The sequence below is a fragment of the Salarias fasciatus genome, unplaced genomic scaffold, assembly GCF_902148845.1.
Source record: "Salarias fasciatus unplaced genomic scaffold, fSalaFa1.1, whole genome shotgun sequence".
NCBI classification, from domain to species: Eukaryota; Metazoa; Chordata; class Actinopteri; order Blenniiformes; family Blenniidae; genus Salarias; species Salarias fasciatus.
The window spans coordinates 795,558-823,209 of record NW_021941380.1 but is presented as its reverse complement, the minus strand read 5'-3'; positions in this window follow the sequence as shown (position 1 = coordinate 823,209).

Genomic DNA, 27,652 nt, shown 5'->3' with positions numbered 1-27,652 from the left:
CAGGAAGTTCTGAGTCCACTGCCAGTGTTTTCCTGAGCCTGGAGATGGGAAAAGAGGAGGCGCTGCCGCTCAACAGACCCAGACACTAAATCTTCTTTAACGCCTTTTTTCCTGACTCCTTTTGTTTTTTGTTTTTTTTTTTCAGGTCCCTTAAAACAACATTGATTGTTTCCCAGAACGACTTTCTGTCGCCGCAGTAATGATTATGCAGATGTGGTGCAACCTTTCCGTTTGACGGGCGGTTCCCACGGGGAGGCGGTGACACGGCGGCTGTTCCCACACCGACAGGCGGCCGGCATGCTCCTCCACCGCCTCCACCCGTCTGGCCTCCTCCAGGAGGAGGTGACGGAGGAGCAGCCTCACCTCCACCTGGGAACATGCCATTTCATCAGACGAGCTTGGTTTGACTGCAGCTGTGGATCAGAGCAGGTTTACTCCGGCTGGAGTCGGATCAGACTCATCTGACCGATGGTAATGTTGAACAACCTCAAATTTGAACAACACTAACAAAAACATGTGTTTTAACAAAGATTTGACATAATTCAAAACACTGGATTCAACATTTACCCCCCCCCCCCCCCCCCCAGACCCCCTGGAACTGACAGGAGGCCCCCAGGAGAGGCCTGCCCCACACCTTGACAACCACTGGATTAGAAGATTTGAACCGTGTAAAAGTGTCTGTTGAGAAAACCAGAAACAGAAACCCTGCATAAACATCAAGCTCCGGGCAAACAGGCTTCACTCATGCAGTAAGTCTTCAGTTTGAGTTTTTTGCTCAATGACTCCACTTCTGATCAAAAACCTTTGACGTGTCAGAGTCTCTGGGTATCGGTTCAGTTCCAGCACAGCCACAGTTTTCTTTCCTGTTGGATTCTAATCAATAAAACACCTCTTGAAAATGATGTGAATGGTTTGAATAGGCCATGAGAAATTAACTAAAGCACAGTTGATTCTGCAGAAAATATCTAAATGATTCTAACATTTAATACAGATGTTATGTATTTCAGCAAACGTAAAGTTTATGAAAGATTTATATATAAAGCTTTATGGTTTTAAACCAAAAATGCACATTTTACTATCTGAACACAAAAAGGCTTTTATATAATTGACTCTTTTTATTTTCAATATGATATATTTTTGCTTTTTCAAATTTTCAGTTCCTTTACTTTGGTGACAAATTAAATCAGGAAGTTGGATTTTGTGCAAAAAGTCTCTTTCTGAAAGCTGGCAGTAAATAACAGAACGTTTCTGACACTGATCAGTCCAATGTGAGGAAGTTCAGGAAATGTGGAACTTGGTGATAACCTGACGAGCACGAGAGAGGCCGTCTCACTGTGTGTGTGAGTGTTTCTGCTCTCCTCTCCAGCAGCGACAGGCCTGAGCTGATTTATTCTCCGTGCTGATTGGCCGTCTGACAGCGAGCCTTCATCATATCTCCACTTTTCCTCTTCTCTTCTTCAAATCATTTTTCCTTTCATATTAGGTTTTTATTCCCCCCCCTCCTCCCTCTTCCCCCCTCCCTCTGCTCTGCTCGGGATTGTATTTGACAGGAAATATTCCAGGCCACGCAGCCTGGTTGTAGATCTGGGGCTGTGGCAGACGCCATCGATCGGCCTCATTTGCATACATAAATCTATTGGCTATCTGACACTTGCCAATATCCTGGGCAGCAGGGAGCGCCGGTGCTGAGTCGGCCGGGTCACATTATCATTGGTGATGGAGCTTTGATGAAGTGTGACAGGCCGCACACACACACACACACACACACACACACACACACACACACACCTTGTACAACTTAAGAACTGCTCCATTATGCTGCATTAAGAACTGTAATGTCAGAATATTTCAAATCTCTAAAGTCAAGTGTGACTTTTAATAGTTTGTGAAAAAAAAGATGCGAAAAAATCATATGTCCTCTAAATGCATGTATTCTATAGTTTCTAATGTTAAATACTTCTGAAAATGTTATTTTGTTGTTTATTAAATTATCTTTACTTTAATAAGTCCAAGACGCTCTCCATGGTGCTGAAATAGCCAATCCCCCATTGTGGTGCAGAGTATCAGTAGGTCAGTGTTTTAATAAGTCCAAAGGGCTGGCCGTGGTGCTAAAATATAGGCTACAATTGACAATTGTGGCAAAGAATCCCAGTCGGTCACTCTTTCATGACAAATCCCAGGCGCTGTCCATGGTGCTTATATAGCCAATGTACAAGGGTTGTGCGAGTACCGATATCAGGTATCGGTATCGGGCCGATGCTGGCCTTATTTCAATGTATCGAGTACTCGTGAAGGCTACCGATCCCAGCCGCCGATACTCAAGGCAAGAAAATCCCAAACGCGTAGTAAGCCCTCCTCACCAGCAGATGGCGGTAGTGCAACCGAATGGGATGCAAGCTGCCGTCAAACATGAAAGAGGAAGAAGCTCACATTTGATCACATTTTTAGTGCTGCTTATTTATGTTTGTGTATTTAATTGTTGTCTTATTTATGTATGCTGTGAAGCACCTTGTGGCTTTGTGTCTGTGAAAGGTGCTATATAAATAAACTTTACTTACTTACTTACTTACTTACTTACTCTCCTGGAGTTGGCCTGACAGGCGCGCTGATCGCTTGACTTCTCCATGAGCGTCACGTCCAGAGCAGAGACAACAGGAATGAATCCGCGAGAACAGCTGCTCGTCTCACCAAAACTTCGCCGGTGTGAAAATTCTTTTATATAAGCGAAAACGAGCCGAGCTTTGCAGAATGCAAACTCTGCAATGCTAAAATTGCTGGAGGAGGTGCGCGATCTTGTTCATTTATTTACCGCTAATAATTTGTTGAAACACCTCAGGGCGAAGCCTGTGGACGAGAGTCTGATGCTGTTGTGCTGGAAAAAAAAACTCCTGCAGCCAACTTGACAGGAAACTCTGCACAACACCGAGAAACTGAAGAGCACCGATCAGAGAGCAGCACAAAACACGAGGAACTCTTAGAGCAACTCTTAAAATTCAGGGGTTGTTCTATTTTTGACTTTAGTTCATAAAAAATCATTAAAATGAGTACATTTAAAGACAACTTTTGTTCATGTATAGTGTGAAACTCAGAGAAAACTGTTTTATCTTGCACTTTAGTTCATTAAAAAAAACGTTAAAATAAGTTCATTTAAAAACGTATAATTTAGAGTTGTTTGTTTGCATCTTGTACTTCAGTTCATTTAAAAAAAAACTTAAAACTCAGAGAAACTGTTTTCTCTTGCACTTAATGTAATTTAGAAAAGTGTAAAACTCAAAGAGTTGTTTTATTTTTCAGACAATTATTTTGGACCTAAACATAGTGGCTGTGCTGCCTTTTTTAAAAGAAATAAAATTCATTTTTAAAAAATGATCTGTCATTGCATTATTTAAAATTTTATGTATCAAAAGTATCGGTATGAGTATCGGTATCAGTGAGTACTGAAGATGAAGTACTCGTACTTGGTATCGGTCTGACAAAAAGTGGTATTGAACATGTCTACAATTTACATTTGTGGAGCAGAATGTCAGCGGGTCAATGTATCATTAAAAATCCAAGGCGCTGTCCATGGTGCTGAAATGGACAATCCACTGATTTGCTAAAGATTAACGGTGGGTCTCTGTTCATTGACGAGTCCATGGCGCTGTCCATGGTGCTTATATAGCTATTTCATTGTTTTTGTAAAGATTAATAGTAGATGCTGTTTACTGAAATCCACCAACCCACCATTTTGGTGCAGATTGTTAGTGGATCGCTGTTTAATAATAAATAGCCAATCCACCGTTGTAGTGAATTTTATCAGTGGGTCACAGTTTTATTAAGTTTGAGGCGCTGTCCATGGTACTGAAATAGCCAATCCAGTGTTGTGGTGAAGATTAACAGTGGGTGCCTGTTCAGTGATGATTCCAACTTGCTGTCCATGATGCTGATATAGACAATTGACTGTTGTGGTAAAGATTAATATTATTATTATTAGATTACTGTTTACTAATAAATGCAAGGCGCTGTCCATGGTGTTGAAATACCCACTATACCATTGTGGTGCAGAGTATCAGCAGGTGACTGTTTAATGATAAATCTACGGCGCTGTTCATGGTCCTGACATAGCAAATCCACCATTGTGGTGCAGAGTATCAGTAGATCACTCTTTTAAATCTTTCCTTCTGGATCCAGAATATGATCCAGACGACACTCAGAATTAACATTATCTGGTAGTTTAAGACTTGAGGTCTGAATCCATCAGCGATGCAACGAGTTTTTCTGAAAACAGCCGAGCACAGATCCTTGAAGTGAATACAGTAAAACCACTCACCATATTCTTGCATCAATCACACTGCACTGTATTTAGTTTTGTCCCCCATATTTCAGAATGAATCAGCTGTGTCAAACACATCCCGCTGCCTGAAGGCTTTCTGGATGAAACTCACTGTTTTCTTCTTCATCCTCAGTTTTCCTTTAAAATTTTCATGCTGTTCAGATTTTTAAATATTTACAATGTAGACATTACAATTTAGGACTAAATATCCTGGACTGCCAAAGAGCTTTCCAGGATACTGCACATAAATGAATGAATAATAATAAGGCATATTCTGAGTAATCCAAAAATGGATGAGACAGGAATGAGGATAAATATTGGAATTAGTCTGTAACAACAACGTCCAGACTCCAGACAGAGAAATGAAGGATAGATAGATAGATAGATAGATAGATAGATAGATAGATAGATAGATAGATAGACACATTTTGCGGTCAGTTTTCTTTAAGTCCAAGACATACAGGGAACACACAAAAAAGGAGGAAGTTGAGGAGAAAGAAAGAAATACTTTCTTTGTTTCTGTTGGAGAAAAAGGTCAAAGCAGCAGAGAGGATTAATTTTGTGTGTATGTGTGTGTGTGTGTGTGTGTGTGTGTGTGTGTGTGTGTATAATTTTTCTGGTGATTGTTTTTTTTTTTTTAAATGAATTTTTCCAATTGAAAGAATGCGGGTTATAATTTAAAGGCTTTCGGGGAAATATTGGATCTGGATTCTGGCTGAATAATCGACTTTGGAAATTTGTGCCACTTTTTCTCATTTTTCTGAAGGATCTAGAAACGATTGCTACGAGCACAGAAGTACCTCTCTGAGGTCAGCTGTGGGATTTCAACCTCCATCCTCTGAGTCGCTTTAGGCGGCGCCTCCTGCTGAATCCTGCCTGCAGACCAGAGAGGAGCTTTTTCTGAGAGCAGATTCATCATTTCATCTACAAAAACTGTGAGAGCACCCGAGACTGGAGCAACTTTTCCCTCAATGAACCTCAACACGTATTTCCCAACTTTTCTACCAAGGCGTGTGTGTGTGTGTGTGTGTGTGTGTGTGCGCGCGCGCGCACATGTGTGTGTATTCTATTTACAGTATTTTGTCCCGACTTGCCTGTGTGGTTATGTGTAGGTGCTCCTGATTGTATGCATGCAATCGAGTTTCTGTGATTCTGTGTGTGTGTGTGTGCGTGTGTGTGTGTGTGTGTGTGCATGTGTGTGTGCGCTCCCTCATTACCTGGCAGTCCTCCCACTGTTGTTGTTGTGGGAACGCACCTTGACAACCTGCTGCTTTTGTATGCAGGAGAACGGCGCTGATGGCCGAGCCCAGTTAATAGCTCTTCTGTGGTAAAGCCCCGATCCTTCACCCCCCCCCCCCACCCCACCTTCACCCCCACCCCTACCCTCCAACCCCTCCGTCTCCCCTGCACACACACACACACACACACACACACACACACACACACACACACACACACACACACACCCTCCACATCCTGATACAAACACCGAGTGGCACAATTTAATGAAGTTCTGTTCTTTAAAGCAAGTGGCGGTTTGCAGGGATGGAGGGGTGGAGGGGTGGGGGGTTGAGGGGTGCAGGGGGGGTGAGGGGTGCAGGGGGATCAGGTCTGGGCCGGAGGAGGTATATATGAGCAGCCTTCTGCTCCTCCAGCTCATCTGTTTCTTTGAATAGTTTCCCCGAGGCGATCGATGCGGCGATGTTCTCCTGGCCTTTCGCCGCTGTCACTCGTCATTGAGGGATGCAAATTCCCGTCAGAAACTGGCCTGACACTTCTCCCCCGTCAGAGCCGGCCGCTCACAAAAACACCTCGGCTCAGCAATAAAGGGGGTGAAGGCCTCATTTCTCAGAAGGCCGGCGGAGAGAGGGAGAGAGGGAGGGAGGGAGGGAGACCTTTTCCATCAAAGTTTTCTCTGCTCGCCTTGACGCGACGCGGATGTGAAAGGACACTTGCTGGAGTCCATCTTTTCTACAGCAAAGTCAGAAAACAGCCATAAGCCGGCTGATGCTTCACTGCTGCACACCGTGACTTCTGTGTCTTGAAGAAGCTCGAATGGGCGACACAATGATGCAGATTATTAATAAAGCATCCGCACTAAAGGTCACACCTTCCCAAATGATTTCAGCCTCTTTTTTTGACTGCTGAAGTTAAAACTAATTATAAAAGAAGCAAATAATGACTGTTTTCAACACAGATTCCAGTTTGTGAAGTGGTGCTCTGATGAGTTTTTTTTTTTTTTTTTCAAGACGTCTCCGTTTGAACTGAAAAAGACTTTTCCGAAACACACTGTTCAACTGTTCTGCTGAACCAGCTGTTCACTGCGATGTCAATGTAACCACCTACAGTCCAGCTGCTGGGATTTTTGTGAAAACGAGTGTTTCTTAGCCGGATTTCTCTTTAAAATCATCATCGCAACGCTTGGCGGCACGAAACCAAAACGATGGATCACAGAAACTTGTGTGGCACACACATTCACGAGTGGAGAACACACACTTTGACCGACACCTGCACAAACACACTGAGGTAATGCTAACGTGGCAAACTAATCAGTAGAGAGAGCTTCTCCAGCCGAGTGCTTTACTTTAACTTCTCTGTTTGAGAATCATTTTCATTAAAACCTTAAACTGAAAAGACAAGCAGCTTGATTGACCGGTGGTTTCAGGACCATTGACAGTCATGCTTACTGTGGCTCTCTGGAAAACGAAGGTGATCTGCACTCATTAATTCATTAGAGTTTAGACAACTCTCTGCTTTGTCTACTTTATACACATTTAAATACAGAAATTGTGTTTTACTGTCACAATTTCACAGGACCATGCAGAGACCTTAGACGTGGACCAGGGCCACAGAGTCTGAACAAGGACCAGGACCACAGACAGAACCTGACCATCCGACAGTGTTCCTGATGAGGTTCAGTCCTTCTCCTGGGATGAGCAGCCTTCAGTCAAAAATTTCAGCTAGAAACTCAGATTTCACCCAAGATTTAAGAATTCTGTTGAAGGCAGTCTGAGACCGTGACACATCTCCTTTACTCTCTCATCTTTATTCACATGTTTGGTATTAAAGTAACAAATACTCATCCAGGACATCACTTTAATTTTGGGTTTAGTTGGACTAATATACTGATTATATTTCATAACAAGTCATTTCTAATTGTAACAGAACACATTTTCAATATAATTCATATAAACTGGCATGTATTACACCGTCATCTGCTTACATGGAGACTCTTCCAGACTAAATCCATACCTGGCTTCAGCCAACTGCAGCCATTTAAACATTTCTCCTGTTCCCACGATCAATTGTTACGATAACTTTTCCAAAAAACCCTGATAAACGGATCTGAAACTGTGTTGCTGTGTTTTGAACTGAGATTGTGAGACTTCCTGGTTTCAATTTGAGCTGCTGTCAGATATTTCTGCAGATACGAGAGACGGCAAGGGGTACAGAAGGAATGGAGAGAAAGACCTTCTGGGTAAAGTTTGCTGGCTGCATGCTGACAGGTGCAGAATGTGAAGCAGCTCTCTAAAGTTCACCTCCGTCTGCTGCAGCATAAAAACACAGAAACAACAAATTAGGGAAAAAGTACAAACTGTGAAGAAGACCTCACAGTCCAGGATGGAGAAAAGTAACTGACCGAGGTCTCTGTGTTTGTTTCAATGTCATCACATTTATTACAGAAGCTATAAAGTTTTATTTTATATCACAAGCTTATTGTGGTAATTTGAAAGTCCATTGATACTGACATGTGACACTGTCCCACTGAGCTAAAGTGTCCCAAAGCACATCTATAAGGTCTTTTCTCTGCACGTCCAGAAGACATCTTCAGGGGAGCCAGAATGAAAGTTTTGTATACATCTTTCTTGAGCGTCGTTCAGCTGTCTCATCGGGACGTTGCATGGATGTCAAAGAAAAGACGTTTTCATTGACACAATTATAATTATTGACACACAGGACCTCTATACAAAGGCTAATTGTTGTCCCGATGTGGGCGATATGGACATCTTTTAAACGTCAAATTTAATCTCATTTTAGACATGGTTTTCTAACAATGATTAATTGTTTTGTTTTTTTTAACATCATTCAGTGGTTAAGCTGTGTGTAGCTACAGCTGTCTATCTGCGCCTCCAGCCACTGCCCAGGCCTCCTGGACCTCCCACCCAGGTACTGACCAGGCCCCACCCTGCTCACCTTCTGAGATCTGATGCGATCAGGCATCTTCAAGGCAGTATTTGCAGAAGAACTTGTATGTTCTTGAGTAAACCAAGGATATAAATAACCACAGCACTCCAGCAGGAAGAACTTTCTTTTAAGTAATCATTACTTACAGACATAAAATAAACATAACTTGGAATAGAATTTGTGTCTGCTTTAGCTGTCCACCTTTCTTGAAGTGAGCAGAACTTAATATTTTTTTTCCCCTCAAAGATTATTGTAAAAACAATAACATAAATGTTTTCTGAGTGAACTGAGCAGCCTCTTAGAGTTAAACTCTAATTATTGTTAAGTTGTTATTAAGAATAACAGACAAACGAAAAACTAAAATGATTTGGGATTTAATGAAGTTTCTACATCACTTCTTATTCATTTATTCCCCTTGTTCAATATTTGATGTGTTACTTCAGGTTTCAGAGCAAAATTAAGGTCATGTTAAATGTCTCACCTTTCCTTTTCCCGTCGGTCCGTCCTGGATTATTCCACCTTCTTTCATCTTTCCGTTACTTCTTCTGTCTCTGGCTGTGAAAACATTACCTTCTTTCTTTATCTCTTTCCCTGCTCCACTCTCCTTTTCTTCTTTCATTACCACCCCCTGTTTTTTTTTTTTTTTTGCTTTGTCTTCTCCTCTTTTCTTCTTTTCCCTTTCGGCTTATTAAGATTTCAAAGATACAAATTGCTTTCAGGGAATCTGCCTGTAATGATTACAGGTGGAGGGGCTCGGGGTAACGTTGGCGGGGCAGAGACTAATGGAAAACTAGATTTTTTCACTGAATTGGAGCCGGGCTGGGGGATCCATATATTGACAAGCCATCAGCGGGTCACGGATCAGGAGAAGTGCTTCAGACTCGTCGGAGAAGACAAAGGCAAACTGGCTGTGATGCTGGGTGGCGTCTGAGAGTAGCCAGGCGGCGAGGAGGATCAGAGCCACCTTCATCTCCTGAGGACAAGGAGGGGGGGGGAGGCTGAGAGGCCGCAGTGTTAACCTTTCTTATTCTGATGACTCCCTCCCGCTCTGCTGCTGGACCCTGAATCAAAATGTAAATGGCGGCGCCTCCGAGGGGAGCGCGGCTCTGAGACCTGCTCGCATCGATTCCACAAAGTGAGTCCAAGTCCCAGTTTCCCCCCAACAAGCCGGAGCAGGAATTACCCAGAGTTCAGCTGGCTTCAGGCTCCGCTGGTAATGACATTTCTGATTTCAAAGCACACACACACACACACACACACACACACACACACACACACACACACACACACACACACATCAGATCCAAACACTTTCATGATTTTTTTGAGAGCTGATTTTCTTCACAATGAAACCTTTTTGAGTAACCTGAAGAGTTGTTGTTAAAAAACATTTTATGATTGTGTCAGCAGCCAACACAGAGTAGATTAACTGGTAGAAAGATTCTACTTACCTGATCTCGTTCAGATCAGGTGTAAATGTTACAAGTATCACGCACGTGTTCCAGGTTAAGCTAATCGGTTGAAATTCCAAGCACAACGTGATTTATCACATCTGAAAAGGTTCTGAGACATTTCCTCAGCTGGCCCCTCTAGACTTTCATTTATGGATTTAGAAGCAACCGTGTTCTCATGTAAAAGGAAACCCAAATCCCAAAGATGCGTTTGCATCCTCACTTATCAAACCGTGGAATCGGTCCCTGAATTAGACCCCTCCACTACATCCACAGAGTTTTTCTCAGGACCGCCTGTAGAAATGTTTCGGTGGAGTCGAGTCTCTGGACCGAACCTCTCAGGAGGTCTCACTGTTCCTGAGGGGAAATGAACTTCTCTGCTGGTTGGCATGTGGTAAACACACTGTGTGTGTGTGTGTGTGTGTGTGTGTGTGTGTGTGTGTGTGTGTGTGTGCTGCAGCCGGCTGATCCATCCGTCACGACCTCATCGGCTCTGCTCCGCTCCGCTCGCCCCTCAAACTTGGTTTTTGTTAGGAAACCATCCATCATGTTCCTGAGCATGACACCACAGCCACAAGACACCCTGAGCATGGCCGTGTGTGTGTGTGTGTGTGTGTGTGTGTGTATGTGTGTGTGTGTGTGTGTGTGTGTGTGTGTGTGTGTGTGTGTGTGTGAGCGTGTGTGTGTGTGTGATATACACATGTACAAAATAACACAGATCAGATGTGTTTATTGTTTATTGTAGTGGTGAGATCAAATTAAAAAAAAAAAAATAAATAATTAGAGGCTTTGTGATTAATCTAAATTAATCACATTGAAATCAACCCCGAAAACAACATTTTGATTTAAATGGATTTTAGTGAACAACTGATGGACACAGACTGAATACTGTCAACTCAAAGTCCTAATGTTTAGACAAAACAAATAGAAAAACTCACCAGACCTCAAGGTAAAGCCTGATTTTCTGGACGTTTCCAGAGCAGTATTGAGTTCAATTGGTAGAAGAAAAAAAACCCCAAAAGTCAGCAGAGTCCAGCCAGTGCTCCTTTCTTCTCCTCTTCCATCCAAACGAACCTGTTCACATTTCCAGAGCTCACTGCTTCTCTGTCTTCCTCTTGTTTGACCCAGCAGAGAGCAGGGAGAACAGACCCTCAGGGGACAGAGGTGGCCAGATGTTAGTCGGACTAGTGCTTAGGATTTGCTTGTTTTTTTTAATTTTTGCACCAGGACATTGTGCAATGACAAATGCGTTCAAGTCCCACCCCCCAACAAAAACGTTCACTGATGAATAAGATAATGAGGACGGTGGTGGAACAGGCTGTGAAGGAAAGTGAGTTTTTCTGTGTAAACAGCCTGAGATGTGGAGCAGCTCCCCCCGCCGCTCTGCACTGCTGGCCTGCTTCCTGCTCATCTGCAGACTCAAAGCTACAAATGATGTGATTATGATGTATCACGGAGCACAGGAAGTCTCTTTGTTTCTGCCGTAAAGCAGCGGGATCGATGGCGGAGGCGTCTGACCAGGTGAGGAGAGCTCAGAAGTGCTGATTCCACATTTAGCCTGACAGTGATGCATGCCTCGGCCTCGGCGTCCGGTCAGCCCGCCACCTGAGGCACCCGGGGGTCCGGCCGAGGAGGATCAGCTGCAGACCCGGGCGGGGTTAAGGATGGAGGAGGAGGAGGAGGAAGAGCGGGAACACTTATTTTTAGAAGTCTGGGAGGAATGAGAGGTGGAGGAGACGGAGGTAGAGCTCCTCGGTTCAGCTCCTCTAAAGCAGCCAAAACCTCGTCCACAGTTCAGAGGTCAAGAGCTCAGGAAGGAAAACTCATCAGCTCATCTTTTTACACAAATTCAACACGTTCAAGTTCAAATTGTTTATTTCGTTTATTTCTGCAAAAAGTCAGATTTTACAATTTCCCACATTGAGCCTTCAACTGAACAATCTTATTTTATGTTCCTCATAAATTTAAATCATAAAGGAATCTTATTGCAACATGTCATTGGCACAAGGACCCACAATCACTCAGGTTTTCTCCATTTTCAGCCTGTTCTTCCATGATCATCATCTTCATATTTCTAATCTGGGAACACACCCATTCCACTTCTTTAAAGGCTCGGCAGTAACCTTGAGCTGCTCACCGATACCAAGTACCGACACCAGCACTATTGAAATACTAAAAAGCCTGAATTACACTCTCTATATACAGCGCTGTACAAAGTAATATATCACTGAGGTTACTGGTAGATGAGGTCACATAACATCAAGCAGTATCGGCCCGATACCTGGTATTGGTGTGTCTCTATCTTAATGTACATTTATATATTTTTTGACATACAGTAAATTCAAATCTCCAAATTGTACAACACACAGTAATCTCAAAGCACTTTTACAGAGAAAAACCAACTTGTGTATTGGGTGAAGTGTTTAATACTGAAGACAGGTGAGAGCAGGCACCAATACGTCTCGACATGTCTTCATGCGTCTTCACTCAGACCGCTTGAGAGGTGTGTTCTGCGAGTGTGTTCTCAGAGGAGGGGGAAGGGATGTCCCCCCCTGCTGTGTGTGTCTTGCAGCAAAGAAGCAAACATACAAAGTTTTAAATCATGAAAAACGAATCAATTTCTTTTGTGTAACCACAAAGCCCAACAATTACGACTGTAAAAATCTTTAAAGTAGCGCTGAGCAGCGATGAAATTTGTTGATCGCAATGAATCGCATTATGAGCAAAATACAACAATGAATTCAAAACTCTGTAATGATCCTACCCCCAGGGACAGCGATTTTTTTTTCTGTTCAGTGTTATGTTCATGAAATTGTCTCACTCTCTCTCTCAAACACACACACACACACACACACACACACACACACACACACACACACACACTGAGCTGAGGTACAAGAGCCAGAATCTGCTGTTCAATACAATTGTTTTGATTTGTTTTGATTCATTTAGATTTTAAAGGCATGCATGAACTGTAAATTCAAGTCATCGTCACTTTGTTTTCAAAGTGACTTGAAAGGACCCGAAACTCAAAGTGTAGGACTTACAGCACGAAGTGAATGAACTTCCCCGTCGTTCCTCATCAGATGTCTGTGAAATGTAGTTCCACAGCGGAGACTCTGAAGCAGACGGCTTCAGTTCCTGATCATTCTCAGGTACTACAGTCCGTAGAGAGCCCCTGGAGTTCACCTCTGACCTCTGACCTCTCGGCTGAGCATGTTGTGGGCCATCATTAGTCTGGTCTGGAGCCTGTGGGAGACCTCCAGCACTGTGTTTACAGCCTCCAGATCAGGGTCGATGCATTGGATTACCATTACAGACTGATCTGTAACTCGGCTCTGAGCCCTTTAAAACACATTTTCAGTTTTCTCTCAGGTGAAGTCAGAACGTTACTGAACTGCAACCATCAAAAAAGGAACCTCTGCTGACACTGTGAACACGCCGTGATACACCTAGTACTCTAAAGAAAGGCGCAAACACTGTATTTTCTGGATCACCAGTAAAAGTACATTAGAAAGTAATAATAATAATAATAATAATAATAATAATAATAATAATAATAATAATAATACCAATATTTATAAAGAGGAAGAAATAAGTAAAATATTACATTTAAATTGAAATAAAACATAAAGAGTACGGGGGCCCTTCAGGGACATAATAGTGAAAAAATTGAGTCCTTGTTTCTCATGCTCACAGATCAGCTTGTTGAGCAAGACACGGGTCTCTCATGGGAAAGGCATGATTTTAATATGATTTATTCCAACTCAGGATCCACCCTCCCCTGCCTCTGATTGGCTCATCACTCTGCAGAGAGATCCAGGCAGTCAGAGGCAGAAGGAGTGTCCAAATTTGGATTGTAGGCGTGCATCATGGGGGATTTGAATGTTTGCAGTGCTGACTGTACATTAAGAGTGTAAACGCTGTGTGTACCCTGGACTACACCACTGCCCGGGGTATATTTAGCATTATTAGAAAAGTGAATAAATCCGCCTCACGTCTCCAGATGACGCATTCTGCTCTGCTGTCTCTGGAGTTCTGATGTTCAGGAAGGAATTTATGGAACAAATCATGGAAACAAGCTTGTTCTTCCTTTCTTGCTATCAGAACAGTTCTAACGCCGAGTTCTAAGGCCTAGACGGATCAGCATGTAGAAAATGAGTCTGTCTTTTCAACAACTTTTTGATCCAAGGCCATCGATCCCGTTCGGCCCTGAAGGCTCCACAGATACTGTCTCCTGAGCTCCAGCAGGAATTGATGGAGGTGTAATTCTGATTTTTCATCTCAGAGCATCTCAGAGCAGCTGCATCAATTCACCTGGACTCAGTCAAACGACAGGTGAGCAGTCCACCACAGGACACACACACACACACACACACACACACACACACACACACACACACAAACTGCTCCACCGTGTCTCCAATAAAGTTGTTGTTACAGTTACATCAAGTTTAAGTTTTGATGGGCCAGTGAAAACGTTGGGATCTGCGATATAATCGATCCCGCCTCCCTTTGGCTCCTATCATAATCGATACACCCAGCAGAGGGCGCAAGAAAAGTCTCTCCGGAAATATTTGACCCATTTGTTAAACTTCACTCCTAAAAGTGAGGGACGTTTGTGATATGTCGACTGGTGACGAGTGGAAGAGTTTAACAAACGATAAGAACAAAGGATCTGTTGAGGAGGCTAAAAGCAGAGAGTGTGTGAATCCCGCTGCAGGATGGATGGAGCTGTCCGCTCAGTGCTTGCTGGTGTGTCGACCATTTCTTACTGAGACAATAGTGTTAATGAGGCCCACATATCAACCAGAGCACTCTGCTCCGCCGGCAGTGTGTGTGTGGATGTGTGTGTGTGTTCAGTGGTTATATGTCTCGGTGTGAAGGGCTTGTTTTGTCTTTAGGAACAGTTCAGACTGAAAAACTAATCCTCAGTCACACATCATGGATGATTGGCAGCTGGCATACACACACACACACACACACACACACACACACACACACACACACACACACACACACACACACACACAATTATCGGTGTGACACATCTCTTTCAGTCCTAAAAGTATTCCATCGCTTGATGACATGTTCTTCATGATGACTGGCTGTTTGTGTAAATATGCCAACATTTCAGAAAGTGAAAGTTTTGACATGTTTCACATGTTTGTGAACATGCTGCTGAACCACACAAATAACAACAAACACATGTGATCTAAAGGTTTGGTTCATTACAAACAGTAGACAAACTGCATTTTGGGTTGAGGTGAAGAAAAGTTGTGGCTGAAGAGCTGAACGCTTAATTTAACTGGGACAGTTAATCCACCCCCACAGGATTCTGTTATGCAAAGACTAACTGCACTTCACCCAGGCGAGAATGTGCTGTAACTACAGTCAGTGCTGGATATTTTCGTTGTGTGAACAGGAAAAGAGGGTCCTCATCCAAGATGGCGGAGAGAATTAATTGGATTAAAGGGGCTGTATCATGCAAAATTTACTTTTTGTATGTTTTGACCTTATTATATAGTTATGTACTCATCAAAAACACCCCCAAAGCGTTTTTTTCCTTCGTGCCTGTGTGTTTGAGCTTTCCTCGTTTTTCTACTGCTCAGAGAGGCAGCCCCTCCCGCACCCGTGAAAACGGTCTGTTTCCCACGTTGATGTCACACGGAGAAGACGGCTCCCCTGAGCCCCCCACCCCTCCCGCAGGCCCTCGGCAATTAGCGTTGCCACTTTTTATATCTCCGGAGATAAACTTTAACCATCGTCTGAAAGCAACAATCAAGCAAGAGCAAGAGTTTGAGGAGTCTGTGCTTGGTGAGTTTCTCACAGGAAAAGACGTTTTTGCGTGTCTTTGCGTGTAGAGAAGCTGAAGCTAAAGAGCTAAAGCTAGCCAGCGTATTTGTTTTGAAGCTCCGATTGGTTGAAGTTCGCTGTCAGTCAAAGTCCACAGGGGGAGAGGCGGGATTTTCAGTAAAACTGAGCGTTTTCTCTTCCGTTTTTCAGAATTAGCACCAGAAAGTCTTTTGTTTCACACAAAATGACTTTTCCTTAGCGCCAAAAATAAACTATTACCGTGTTAATGCCAAACCTAAGGTTTGGACTAGCTGAAGAAGCAGGACACAGCCCCTTTAACTGAAGCAGTTCCACTTCCAGCATGGCGGCGTCTCACAGCTGGAGCCTGAACTCAGGCCAAAGCTACTTCACTAGCTGCTCCAGCTTCCCACGGCACTTCACACCCTGAGGTGTGTGTGAATGAGTCAAATTAGGGGGTGGGATTGGGGGGCGGGGGTTGACAGTCAGACTCAGGTTCGCCATCTGTCAGCTCTGATGGGCCCGCTATTGATCTGGATCCGGGGTCACGCTGGGACCCTGACCCCCCCGAGTCAGTGTCTGACACACACACACACACACACACACACACACACACGGTCAGGTTTAGGTGTTTGACAGTGATGTGACGGCTGTCAGAGTCACAGACATAAACCTTTTATTCCCTCTCACACATCAACTTGGATTAGACCAAAATCGTCACTACAGGCAGGACCACGCGCTGTGTGTGTGTGTGTGTGTGTGTGTGTGTGTGTGTGTGTGTGTGTGTGTGTGTGTGTCATCTCTAAATCTGACCACCATGGTGGTATATAAATAGATAAACTCAGTTTTTACTGAGGTAAAAGATGACCTTTGGTAAAACTGTTTAAAAAGTTATTGTAGTTTTAATTTGAAGAATAGATAAAGTTTGCATAGTTTAATGTGAATAAAGACAGCGGTGACAGCTGTCTGCAGGGATCACGGCTGTTCTGCTCTGAGATGTTGGATAACTTCCTCCTTTCAGTCACTGAATGGATGAAGCAGCCGCCAGAAACCACACAAACAACACACGCGCTTCACACCAGTCGGTACGCCTTCTGTGGGCGCCCAGGACGTCAGGCCTGAAGACTGATCGAGCAGCAGCAGAGGACAGACAGAAGGAAGAGGAGGGACGGAGGGACGGAGGGAAGAGGACGGACAGGAAGCTGGAGGACAGACGGAGTGAGGGGAAGGTGAAGTTAACACGAGTCGAGCTGTAAAACCGACAAGAAAAGAGAAAAAGAAAATGAACCACAGCAGATAAAGTGGACAGTAAAACACACACACACACACACACACACACACACACACACACTGAGAGCCCAAACTGAGAGAAACAGTGATGGATTTCAGTTATTAGCCAATCAGAAAGATGGATGGTGCTGCGCTCCGTCCAATCAACATCATCATCTAGATCCAGTTAGTAGATAGCGCCTCGCCGCTAATCAACTTATTAAAGTTCCTGATAATATCGCCGCAGAATAATCTCCTACAGACACACACACACACACACACACACACACACACACACACACACACACAGACTCCCTCACACCCAGTTGCTGAGGAGTCGGGAGTCGATAAAATCACTTGAGGCGAGGCCAAGCGCAGAGGTAAGTAATGACGCTAGAGGTCATTAATATTATTTAACACCTGCAGGCACAAACACTAATGAAGAAGAAAAACTGGACCGCCCGCTTCCAGCTGGAGAAACTGCGTGCGCGTGTGTGTCTTTCAGGTTTTTGCACTGTGTGTGTGTGTGTGTGTGTGTGGACATCTTGTGTTCATTAGCGGAAGAGTTACTTGGGTGGTCGGAGCTGAGATCGGAATCAGATGGTTCCACATCTCTTTTATCTTCACTGACTTTTAGCATTTTATTTATTTATTTATTTACTATTTTTCTTTCAATCTGTGAAAATGTGAAATGAGTGGCGACAGCAGAGAAACTTCAACAGAATAAGACGGTTTCTACAGTGCCTCCTAGTGTTTGGAACAGAATAACAGATGGCGTTTATCGTGAAGCGTGTGTGTGTGTGTGTGTGTGTGTGTCCTATGATAAAATTGCTGTTGGAATAAACAGGGTGATCTGAGTGGACTCCATGGTGGATCACTGAAACTCGTGTGCTCATGAAGAACATGCAACTTCCACAAAGAAAGGCCCAAAGTCTGGAATCGAACCGCAGTGTTTTTTCCTTGTGTCTGTGAACATAACGACACAAAGGTTGTGTTTCTGAGGCACCTTGGATATTTTTTGTCATTTCAAAGCTGTTCTTTCCTGTCGATCTGAAAGATCAACACCAGTCTCAGTGTGATCACATGCTGGGTTCCTGTTTCGGAGTTTTACTCTCCAAATTTTGACACAAATTTAAATTTCAGACCTTTTTTTAATCTTTAAGGGAGCCACAGAGGCCAGCGGGGATGCAGCGGAGGGAAGAGACGATGACGATGCGCTTTCTCCCTGTCAACGTCACGTAATCACAACGGATGAGCTGCTGATGGGACGAAACTGGAAAAGGGAAAAACAGCTTTTCTTCCTATTAAAGCGTCTCGTAATTGAGTATCAATTGTGGTTCAGCGAGTTCCTGTGGCCTGATTGTTTGGCTGCAGATTCCAGCTGTTTGATTGGAGCAGAGCACTGATGGATGTGTCTCCGAAGCTGGAACTAAAGAACCGCAATGCTAACGCTGATGTCTGCGACTCCTTCTAAAACCTGTAGCAAAGAAACCAAGAGCAGATGTTACTGCTATGAAAAGAAGGAGTTATTTTCACTCTGCGACACCATTTTATGTATCAGATCAGATTCAGAACTGTGGTCAGTTGTATTTTAGCCAGGCAGCATTTGACAGTGTTTATTTTAATAATCTGGGATGAAGCTGCAGTTTCAGAGGAAACAGATGTTCAGGAGATGATGAGGCTTCATCTGTTCCTCAGACCTTTATGGCTTCCACAGTGTCATGACTGGAACTGTGGAACAGTGTGTGTGTGTGTGTGTGTGTGTGTGTGTGTGTGTGTGTGTGTGTCTGTGAGTGTGAATGTGAGTGTGTGTGCTGACAACAATTAATTCCTGACCAGTTTTCTTTGCTGCTGTGTTTCCACACTGAGCAGTCCAACACACCTTGACAGGCTTAGTGTGTGTGTGTGTGTGTGTGTGTGTGTGTGTGTGTGTGTGTGTGTGTAGCCACCACGTCACTCTGAGTAATTAGTCTTTGGGCTGAGCACAGAGCCAATACACAGTTTCAACAGCAGCCGAAGCTCCTGAGACTCAACGTATCTCTCTCTCTCTTTCACGCACACATCCACACACACACACACACACACACACACACGCACAGACGCCGCAGTAGCAGGTTAGATTAATGTGTGTTGTGTTTGTCGTCCCCGAGGAAAGCAGCTCACTTAATAAAGAAAAATAATTCCTTTCCCCTTTCTTTGTATTCCCTTCACTTTATGGAAACTGTGTGTGTGTGTGTGTGTGTGTGTGTGTGTGTGTGTGTGTGTGTGTGTGTGTGTGTCTGTGTGTGTGTGTGTGTGTGTTTGAAAAATGCTCTCTTGTTAATATTTTTGGCTCCGTGTGTATTACATTATTTGTGTTTTTTAGGTACTTTTAGGTCTTTTTCTGTAAGACTGTAAAATATGTGCAGCTATAAAACAAACCCTTGGATCTATAACCTTTGTTCAGTTTTATTACCAGAAAACCAAGGAAAAACAATTCCAGTGACACAGAACACATGTATGCTTATTGAATGCTTTAAACATTCTCTTATTTCGAAATGCCTGAAACAGCTTTTTACCCAAGTGGTTTTCTGAAGAACACGTTTGGTTTTGTGGAGTTTTTCCTCACTTCAAAATAACAGAGAAGTAGTGACATAAATACAAGAACCAGAAGAAGAACAGCATTAAAAGAGGGCAAGTCTTCATTTATTTACTACAATAAGGCTTCCTTTAAACGACTATGTTTCAAGTGAAAATGCATCTTTTTTTGCAAAAGTTTCTTGTTTACAAGGCGACGTTCTGAGAGCAAAGCAGTTTTCATGTCACTGTTGTTTTTGTAATCAAACCACACACACAACCAACCAACACGTCCATCTTCACAGTCGTGTTTGTGGAGAAGGCTCAGTTGCTCCACCTGATCTCTCCAAACCAGCAAACCTCCTCCTGCTGATGCTCATTTTGTGAGTATCACAAAACCGTCGTTCAGATACTTTTGTGTGCACAAGTTTCCATGGAAACAGCTGCTATCGTCATCGCCCCTCATGTAATGAGGCACGTTGGTGGGAGCATCATGAGATGGACTTCATGCTCTGCTGAAAGCAGGCGGAGCCTCTGCTGAGTGAGCATGGTGGAGGTATCATCATGGGCTTAGGAGTGGCGTCACAGTTCACTTAACAGCACCTGTTTCTCCATCCATCAGTTGTAGGTCTCTGAGTTTGGAATTAAAACAGAGATATGACGTCTTTGAGGTGAGGGAGCGAAGAACATTGACAGCTTAAGACTCAAAGTATTTACAATCAGTGACTTCTCTGTGAAATGTAAAGTATCTGCAACGGAAAACTTCCAATTTAGAAATATTTATTTCAATTCTATTCAGTTTTATTTCTATAGTGTCAAATGCAACGCAGTCAATTCAAGAGAAAAACCAACAGTTCCGCATGAACAAGCAGAGGAGCTGGAGGAATGGAAGAACTGCCTTTAACAGGAAGAGACCTGCAGAACCAGGCCCAGAGGAGACTTTCTACTTTCCTGTTGTGGTTAGGAAATAGAGGGAATAAAGAGGAGAGAACAGTAAAACAGTAGAGTAAATTTTCTTGAATAGTTTAAAAAAAATTTTTATAAGAGAATGAAAGAAGTCAGATTAGTTCCTGTGATCTGTAAATCAACAAAGCTGCTGTCCACTAACCTCCAGCAAGTTCTCCAGCTCTGCTCTCTCACTCTGTCAAGCTCTTTCCACACTCCAGCACCCTCAAAGAAGCCCTCTCCAGATCAACTGGACTCTGGACCAGACTGATGCTAACTGCATTCAACATTCACAAAGTCGTTCTCTGCAGAACCAACAGTCCTCATTTCATCGCTGGAGTCATTAGTGACAGACATGTTGAACTATTTGTCAGCATCTGTCAAGGAAATTCTAGACATTGTTAAATCTTTTTTTCCTGAAAATATCTCTTAAATTGAAGAATTATTCTCAGGTGAATTCCAGATTGCACTGATGAGGAGTTTGTGAAGCAATTTATTATCTGATCTAGTTGAAACCTCTCCACAGTCACCCAGATGAATCCCATCAACGTCCACTTTACAGGTATATGAACCAAGCAGGGCATAGTGTTTCTGCAACACTGAAATGGATGGTCAGCCTCGCTGAAGAGGGCTGAGGATGCTGGGAGGATGAGGACGAGAGCAGACAGGTGAAGAGGAAGAAGAGGCCCAGCAGGACTGATGAGATGAGGGCTCTACTTGAGGATCACGTTGTGAATCATGGTCTCACCGTGGCTGGGGCTGGCTGCAGGAAGCAGCCAGATGTTGGAAGAACCACTGTAAATTCAATGATTCAAACGTGTAGCTGGGAGAACAGGTGTGCATGATTACAGGAATTCAGCAACAAACAATCTCCATTGAACGACTGTCATTGAATCATGCATGAAGCTCACAGTGCGACGAGGAATAGTCACTTTTTACATTTAGACTAACAGCATTACTGCAGCTCAGATGTCATGTGTTGTAGTGTACAGGAGTGTTAGACTCAAGTTTAACCACATTCACCACACAGGACTGCAAGACAACCTTGCAGAGGTGGAAGAGGGTCCGTTTTCACTCCACAAGAGGAAACCATTTGTGCAATAGTGATTGCATCACAGTGTCATGAGATTGAGAGACCTTTTAAGACACTGTTTCAGGACATAATCCCTGTGTATGCTATGTGTTCAATTCCGTATGTATGTTCTGCGCTGCAGTGCAGTTTCCAGTCGTTCTCAGCTCAACTCACAGGGAGCTGGTGGCTGTAAATAAGGCTGTATTTCGTCTTTTGGAAGAAGCTGTGAGAAAATCAGAATTACAAAGAGCAGAAGCAATGAAGATATGAAGCATGCATATTCAGCGTGTTGTGCTCAGTTTCCTCACCAAATAGAATCACGTGTAACATTACTGTAGTCTTCAGATGGCTGCATAAATAAGATCTAGTGCTGCCTGGATCCCAGCTGGGACTGTGTTTCACTGAAAAACTCTTCAGAGTGAACTGTTGTTGAAGCTGTTTGACCGTCAGTGGAGTCAGGACTTTTCATCTTCGTCACACTGACCTGAAAACTTACCTTTGACAACTGAACTATCAGGTGACATGTCTCTGCAGGGTATCTTCTAGGTTGTTGCTGTTTGCACCAAATATAAAATGATGTGAGAAATGCACCAAAGTGAGTGAGAAGATCACATGAAACTGTGATGAATATAGTTTCTACCAAGCTGTGGGAGGTAAAAAGCCGAGTTTGGCTCTTTGTTGGAGGTCTAGCTCTCATAAATAAACGGGAGTCAGGTGGTTCAGGGTCACTCAGGTTTACAGGCTTTGGTTGGTTTTTTTCTTGTTTTGTGTAACATCCATCACAGCACGGCTAACGTTAGCAGTCTGCGGCTAACCAGGTCAATTAGCCTGACCTGGCTAATTACAAGGCGTGCACACACACACACACACACACACACACACACACACACACACACACACACACACACACACACACACACACACACGCACACACTGTGGGGTCTATTAGCAGGAGGTGTGGGTCTAAATGAAGACCAATGGCCAGGCTACTTTAATCTGCTGCCTCTAATGAGGAAGCAGAGGAAATAAAACAAGGCTAAATGATGATACAACTCTGCTTCAGCCGGACTCAGAGTGTGTGTTGTGTGTTTCTCAGGCATCTCTCCTGCTGTGGGAACTTTGGACTCTGTTCATACAATCATCCTTGCGATGAAAATGATCGCAGACTGAGTTTAAAAGGCGGCAAAAGGTCAGGTCGTCGTTGAAGGAAGAAATACTCAGAGTCCCCGATGACAGACAGAAGTGTGTGTTTTCATTGGGAAAACACACACTCCATAAATCTGGTTTACGATGGTTGATGAGAAGAAGGTTTGCACATTCCGTTTAATCTCAGCGAGCCGAGCTGTCACACAAAAAACTGTCTGTTTGTCACACAGCAGCCGTCAGTGTCATTCCTATGAAAACTGAAGGCAAATAACATATGTCATAGCAGGAAGGTTGTGGGTTCAAATCCAGGCCTGCGTGGGCTCATGAAATTCAAGGTCCTTTATGGATTTCTTAGAGACGTCATATTTGTATTCATTTGAGTCATCAAACTTTGTGTTTAATAGTATTTTAAAACATTTTTCGATCTATTGCACATTGAATCACCGTCTGCAGTTCTGACAGAATGGCGGCATTCAGGAACTGAAACACACACATTCTAGAATGCTGACACACTGCAGAACGTTCACACAGTCCACATCTCTGACCCACTGCTGTGATGCAGCCGCTCAAACCTCTTGTGTGAAAGCTGATAAAATACTGTCTCTGCCCCGTTCCTGGGAAACTCTTCTTCTTTATTTCAGGAACCTGAACGCTGTGTTCTGCCTCGGCTCCTGAAGCTCGCTGGCTCCGGACAGAACCTGCCTGACGGAGATCCAGACGTGTGAACAATAAGCAGATATTTGTGACGAGAGCAGTTTCAGCTAACAAGCAGGATGGATTTGTTCCTGGGATCCGGGCCTGACCTGTGATCGGCCTCCTCGCTGCCTGCAGATCCACTTAGCAGCGGTTATCGACACCTCGCAGCCGCCGTGATTTATACGGAGGGAAAACGTCCGGCTGCTCGTGAGCCTTTTTACAAATGATGAAGCGATAAAAATAGGAAGTCATATTTCCTCACAAAGCTTTTTTTTTTGTTGTTTTTTTTTTTTTCAAAAAAAATTAAGGCAGAGCGGTGGAGATGGATGGGGCTTTAAAGTGACGGCGGTGGTCTATTGAATGGGCCGCATCCTTAACAAATGCCCCCATCACCGGGGTGTGTGTAGTGAAGCTCCATCAGCCGGCCTCCGCCCGCTCCCCCCTCTGCCTGCAGAAGATGGATGTGTGTGTGTGTGGCCTATGACAGAGTAATGTGTCCTGGCATGCTAGTTGGGTTTATTAGCAGAAACTAGTTATTTCTGGGCCCCCCTGTGTGTGTGTGTGTGTGTGTGTGTGTGTGTGTGTGTGTGTGTGTGTGTGTGTGTGTGTGTGTATGTGTGTGTGTGTGTGTGTGTGTGTGTGTGTGTGTGTGTGTGTGTGTGTGTGTGTGTGTGTGTGGGCGCGCACGCGTGTTTCTGCAGTGATGGATGCAGCACGGCTCCTGTTGATTTTGTTCATTTGTCAAACGGGTGGAAAAGGGGTTAATCAGCTTTCTCACCGCCTCTCTCCTATATTTTATCTTTCGCTTCAATTTGTTTCTTAATTCTCATTTGAATGAATGTGGCGGGTTTTTTTTTTTCATTTCTTTTGCCTTCAGTTGTTTCGTGTTTTCTCACTGTTTTCCAAATTTGTCTTATTAATGTAACTGTAAGCCAGAAAACTACAATAAATAGACACTGAATTCGACTGAGGCTAATTGAGCCGCCACGCCCCTCGATCTTTGCGTTAATTCCACATGTTTATCTAAGGCTGAAGGTTTGACAGAAGCTTCCGGTTCGTTGTTGTAATTTCCAATAAGAAAACTCATCAAGAAGTCAATCAGGAAGCAGCAGCGGGACCATAAATCAGCCCTGGCACTGTGGATCCAGTCTGACACGGAGAGGAGGCGCCGCTGACCTCCACCCTGATTGGGTTCCTCTCAAATGGGTGAAGTGTAGCCGAATGCGGCGACTCCACGACTGCACCCGCTGATGGATCAGTCAACATCCAAAAACAAACAACAGCAAGAAAACTGAAAGTCTGACAACTATGAAGACGTGAAATGCTCAGAGGCAACAAATCAAACACGCTTAAATACAATCGTGCTTTAACTCCGCCCTGCTGTAACTCCATGCTTCTGAACGCGATCCAGCGTTCTCGTCAGTCTGTGTTCTTGAGTTCTGGATTTGCTCCTGAGTTGATCAATTGTTGTTGTTGAGCTGCTTGAAGACCCAGGATTCCCCAGCGGTTTAGACGTCGACTGTGAGCCGTTTGCTCAGATTCCTCCTGGTTTCCCGACACCTTTCTTTGTTTTGAGCGTTCAGCAGTCGATTCGACATCGAGGATTTTTCTGCACCTTTGAAAACACAGCACGATGCATGTCGATGAAGCTCTGCTCAGTTTTCGTCTGATCCAGTTAACCTCATCCACCAAAATGATCATTTTGTTCCCATCATCTGTTTGTGGCCCCGCCCCCAGGAACCACTTCCATCTAGTACAAAATGATCCGAATGCATTGGACTCAAAGTGAAATGTGAAAATAGCATCACCTGAGGGCCGATGCTCTTTTTGAGGATTAAAACCATTGCACTTTGTTGGTATTTAGATTAAAGATGTTCTTTTTTAAAAAAAATATATTTTCATTAACAATCAAGCACCGCATCCTAATCAAACAGTGTGTCCATTTTACATTAACAACCCACCCTCACCCCCTACCAAAACAAAAACCAGCACATTTTCAACTTAGACACAGAGCACAGCACAGTCCTGCATTGTAAAGTAGGATATCAAATTATTTAAACATTGTTACAACATATATACATACAGTGGGTAAAGTCATACAGACAACATATCTTTCCTCCTGTCCACTGGCCATCTTTTCTCGGGTTGGGCAGAGCCCTCCTTAAAGATGTCCTTATTTTATTATAGTGTTGTAATTGATCTCAGTTGCACTTATTCTCTCTGGTCAAACGTTATTTTCTATCGTTCAATACAGACAGAGACCACTCAGTGTCTGTGCCTGAAAAGTAAAATCTAAAGGCTCAGATTATGATCCAACAAGGCAGGAATAAAAGCAAAGTAGAGGAAGTGTGAGAAAAAGTGTTGGGCTGTAAAAAATTAAGAAATGACAATCAGGACAAAAAACAGTGATGAAAGGAGAAAGAGAAAGGAGGAGAAACATGGAGGGACGGAGTGTGAATTAAAGAGAAGGAGAGAGGGAGGCAAAGCAAGATAAAAACTAATAGACTGAAACCACACACACACACACACACACACACACACACACACACACACACACACACACACACACACACACACACACACACACACACACACACACACACACTCGTCCCCCTGCTATCCATCCATCTCAGCTCGTGGAAATAAGGGCCTCCTCGTTGTCAGCTTGTTATTTTTTCCTCCTCCTCCCTCGTTCCCTGCGCCTCGCCCCGCTCGCCCTCTGTCCTGTCGTCTGCCGGCGTTCTGTCATGTGTGAAGGTATCGATTTGCCAGCGTTTTAACCATCAAACTGCAGCTCCGCTTTTTAAACAATATCTGATGGACGGAGGAGGAGGAGGAGCAGGAGGAGGAGGAGGAGGGATGAAGGGCTAGTATGGGCGGAATGGAAGAACATTATCAAGTCAGCATTGATAGGAAAATTACAGCAGGTTAAGGAGAAGAGGGACGGACTGAAGCTCCTTTAATGGAAAATGACAGTTTCCTCCATTGGAATTTGGCTCATTTCTTGAAACCGAATTTATATTTTCTGGACTCAAAGATCTTTTGGTAAAACAGTTCAGCTCAACACCATAGTTGACTTCCTGAAGTTCTTCTCTCTCCCAGAACTCTTCACTCATGTTTATAAACAAGCAGAGCCTCCAGACTGTAAAGATCCTTCTCAACAGCTTTGGCTCATTTCTTCAGACAGACCATACGTTCTCAGTTCTCCTGGTTCTCTTGTCAAAAACAACCTGGATGATTCAGCAAAGCATCACGGTTCCCCTGTAAAAGATCAGATCTCTTCACAACTCAAGACTACATTTCCTTCTCAAACAAATGATAACTGTCCTCAAAAAAACTGTCTCTGTGGATTCTTTTTCCTCTGACAGTCAGAATGTTGAGATGTTTTGTCTTTCAGGCAGAGGAACATTGAAATATTCCTCGTTTGCCTTTCAGTCTAAGCCCAGTCCTTCATTCACAATGGTTTCTGTAATAGTTTTGCTTTTGATTTGTTTTGGTTGTTCAGCAAACAGAATACATGTTGTAAATGAAACTGAAGAAGAAGAAAAAAAAATAACATTTTACAGTCAGAAGAACCTTCAAGTTTTGATTCACACTTTGCTCTCATACTCCACCTCTTGCAAACAGACTCATGTCGGTATTCATGGTGTTGAAGTTTGTTCTTGGTTGATTTTGACAGTTGATCAGACTATTGATGAGGTGATGACTGATGTGATAAAATGATGTTGACATGTTTTGGAGAGACTGATAACCGTTAGACTGATAATCAATCAAACAGTTTATATCAACATCATCTATTTATGTTAAAGGTGCTGTAGGCAGGATTTTGCTAGTCAGTGCTAATTTTTCTGTGTTTTCTTTGGATTAAATGTTAGAGTATCCATTGATAATCCTTTAGGAGTGTAGCATAATTGCACCACCGCGAGGGCACAGCGTTTCCATCTGTCTCTGTTCTGAGCTGAAAAGGAATCTCAACAGCTCCAGGTATCTTTGACCAATCAGAAGAGCCCACAAGGCTCTAGCCGTGATTGGTCGAGGGGCGTTCATCGCACGTTCTTGTGGGAGGGGCTTAACTTGCATAAGGGCTTGATGTTAGAGAAAACAGGACTGGATTGGCTGTGCTGGGTTTCAAATCGCCATCTTGCTTAGGTAACCCTAAGCAAGATGGCGGAGATGTGGAATCCTGCCTACAGCACCTTTAAATGG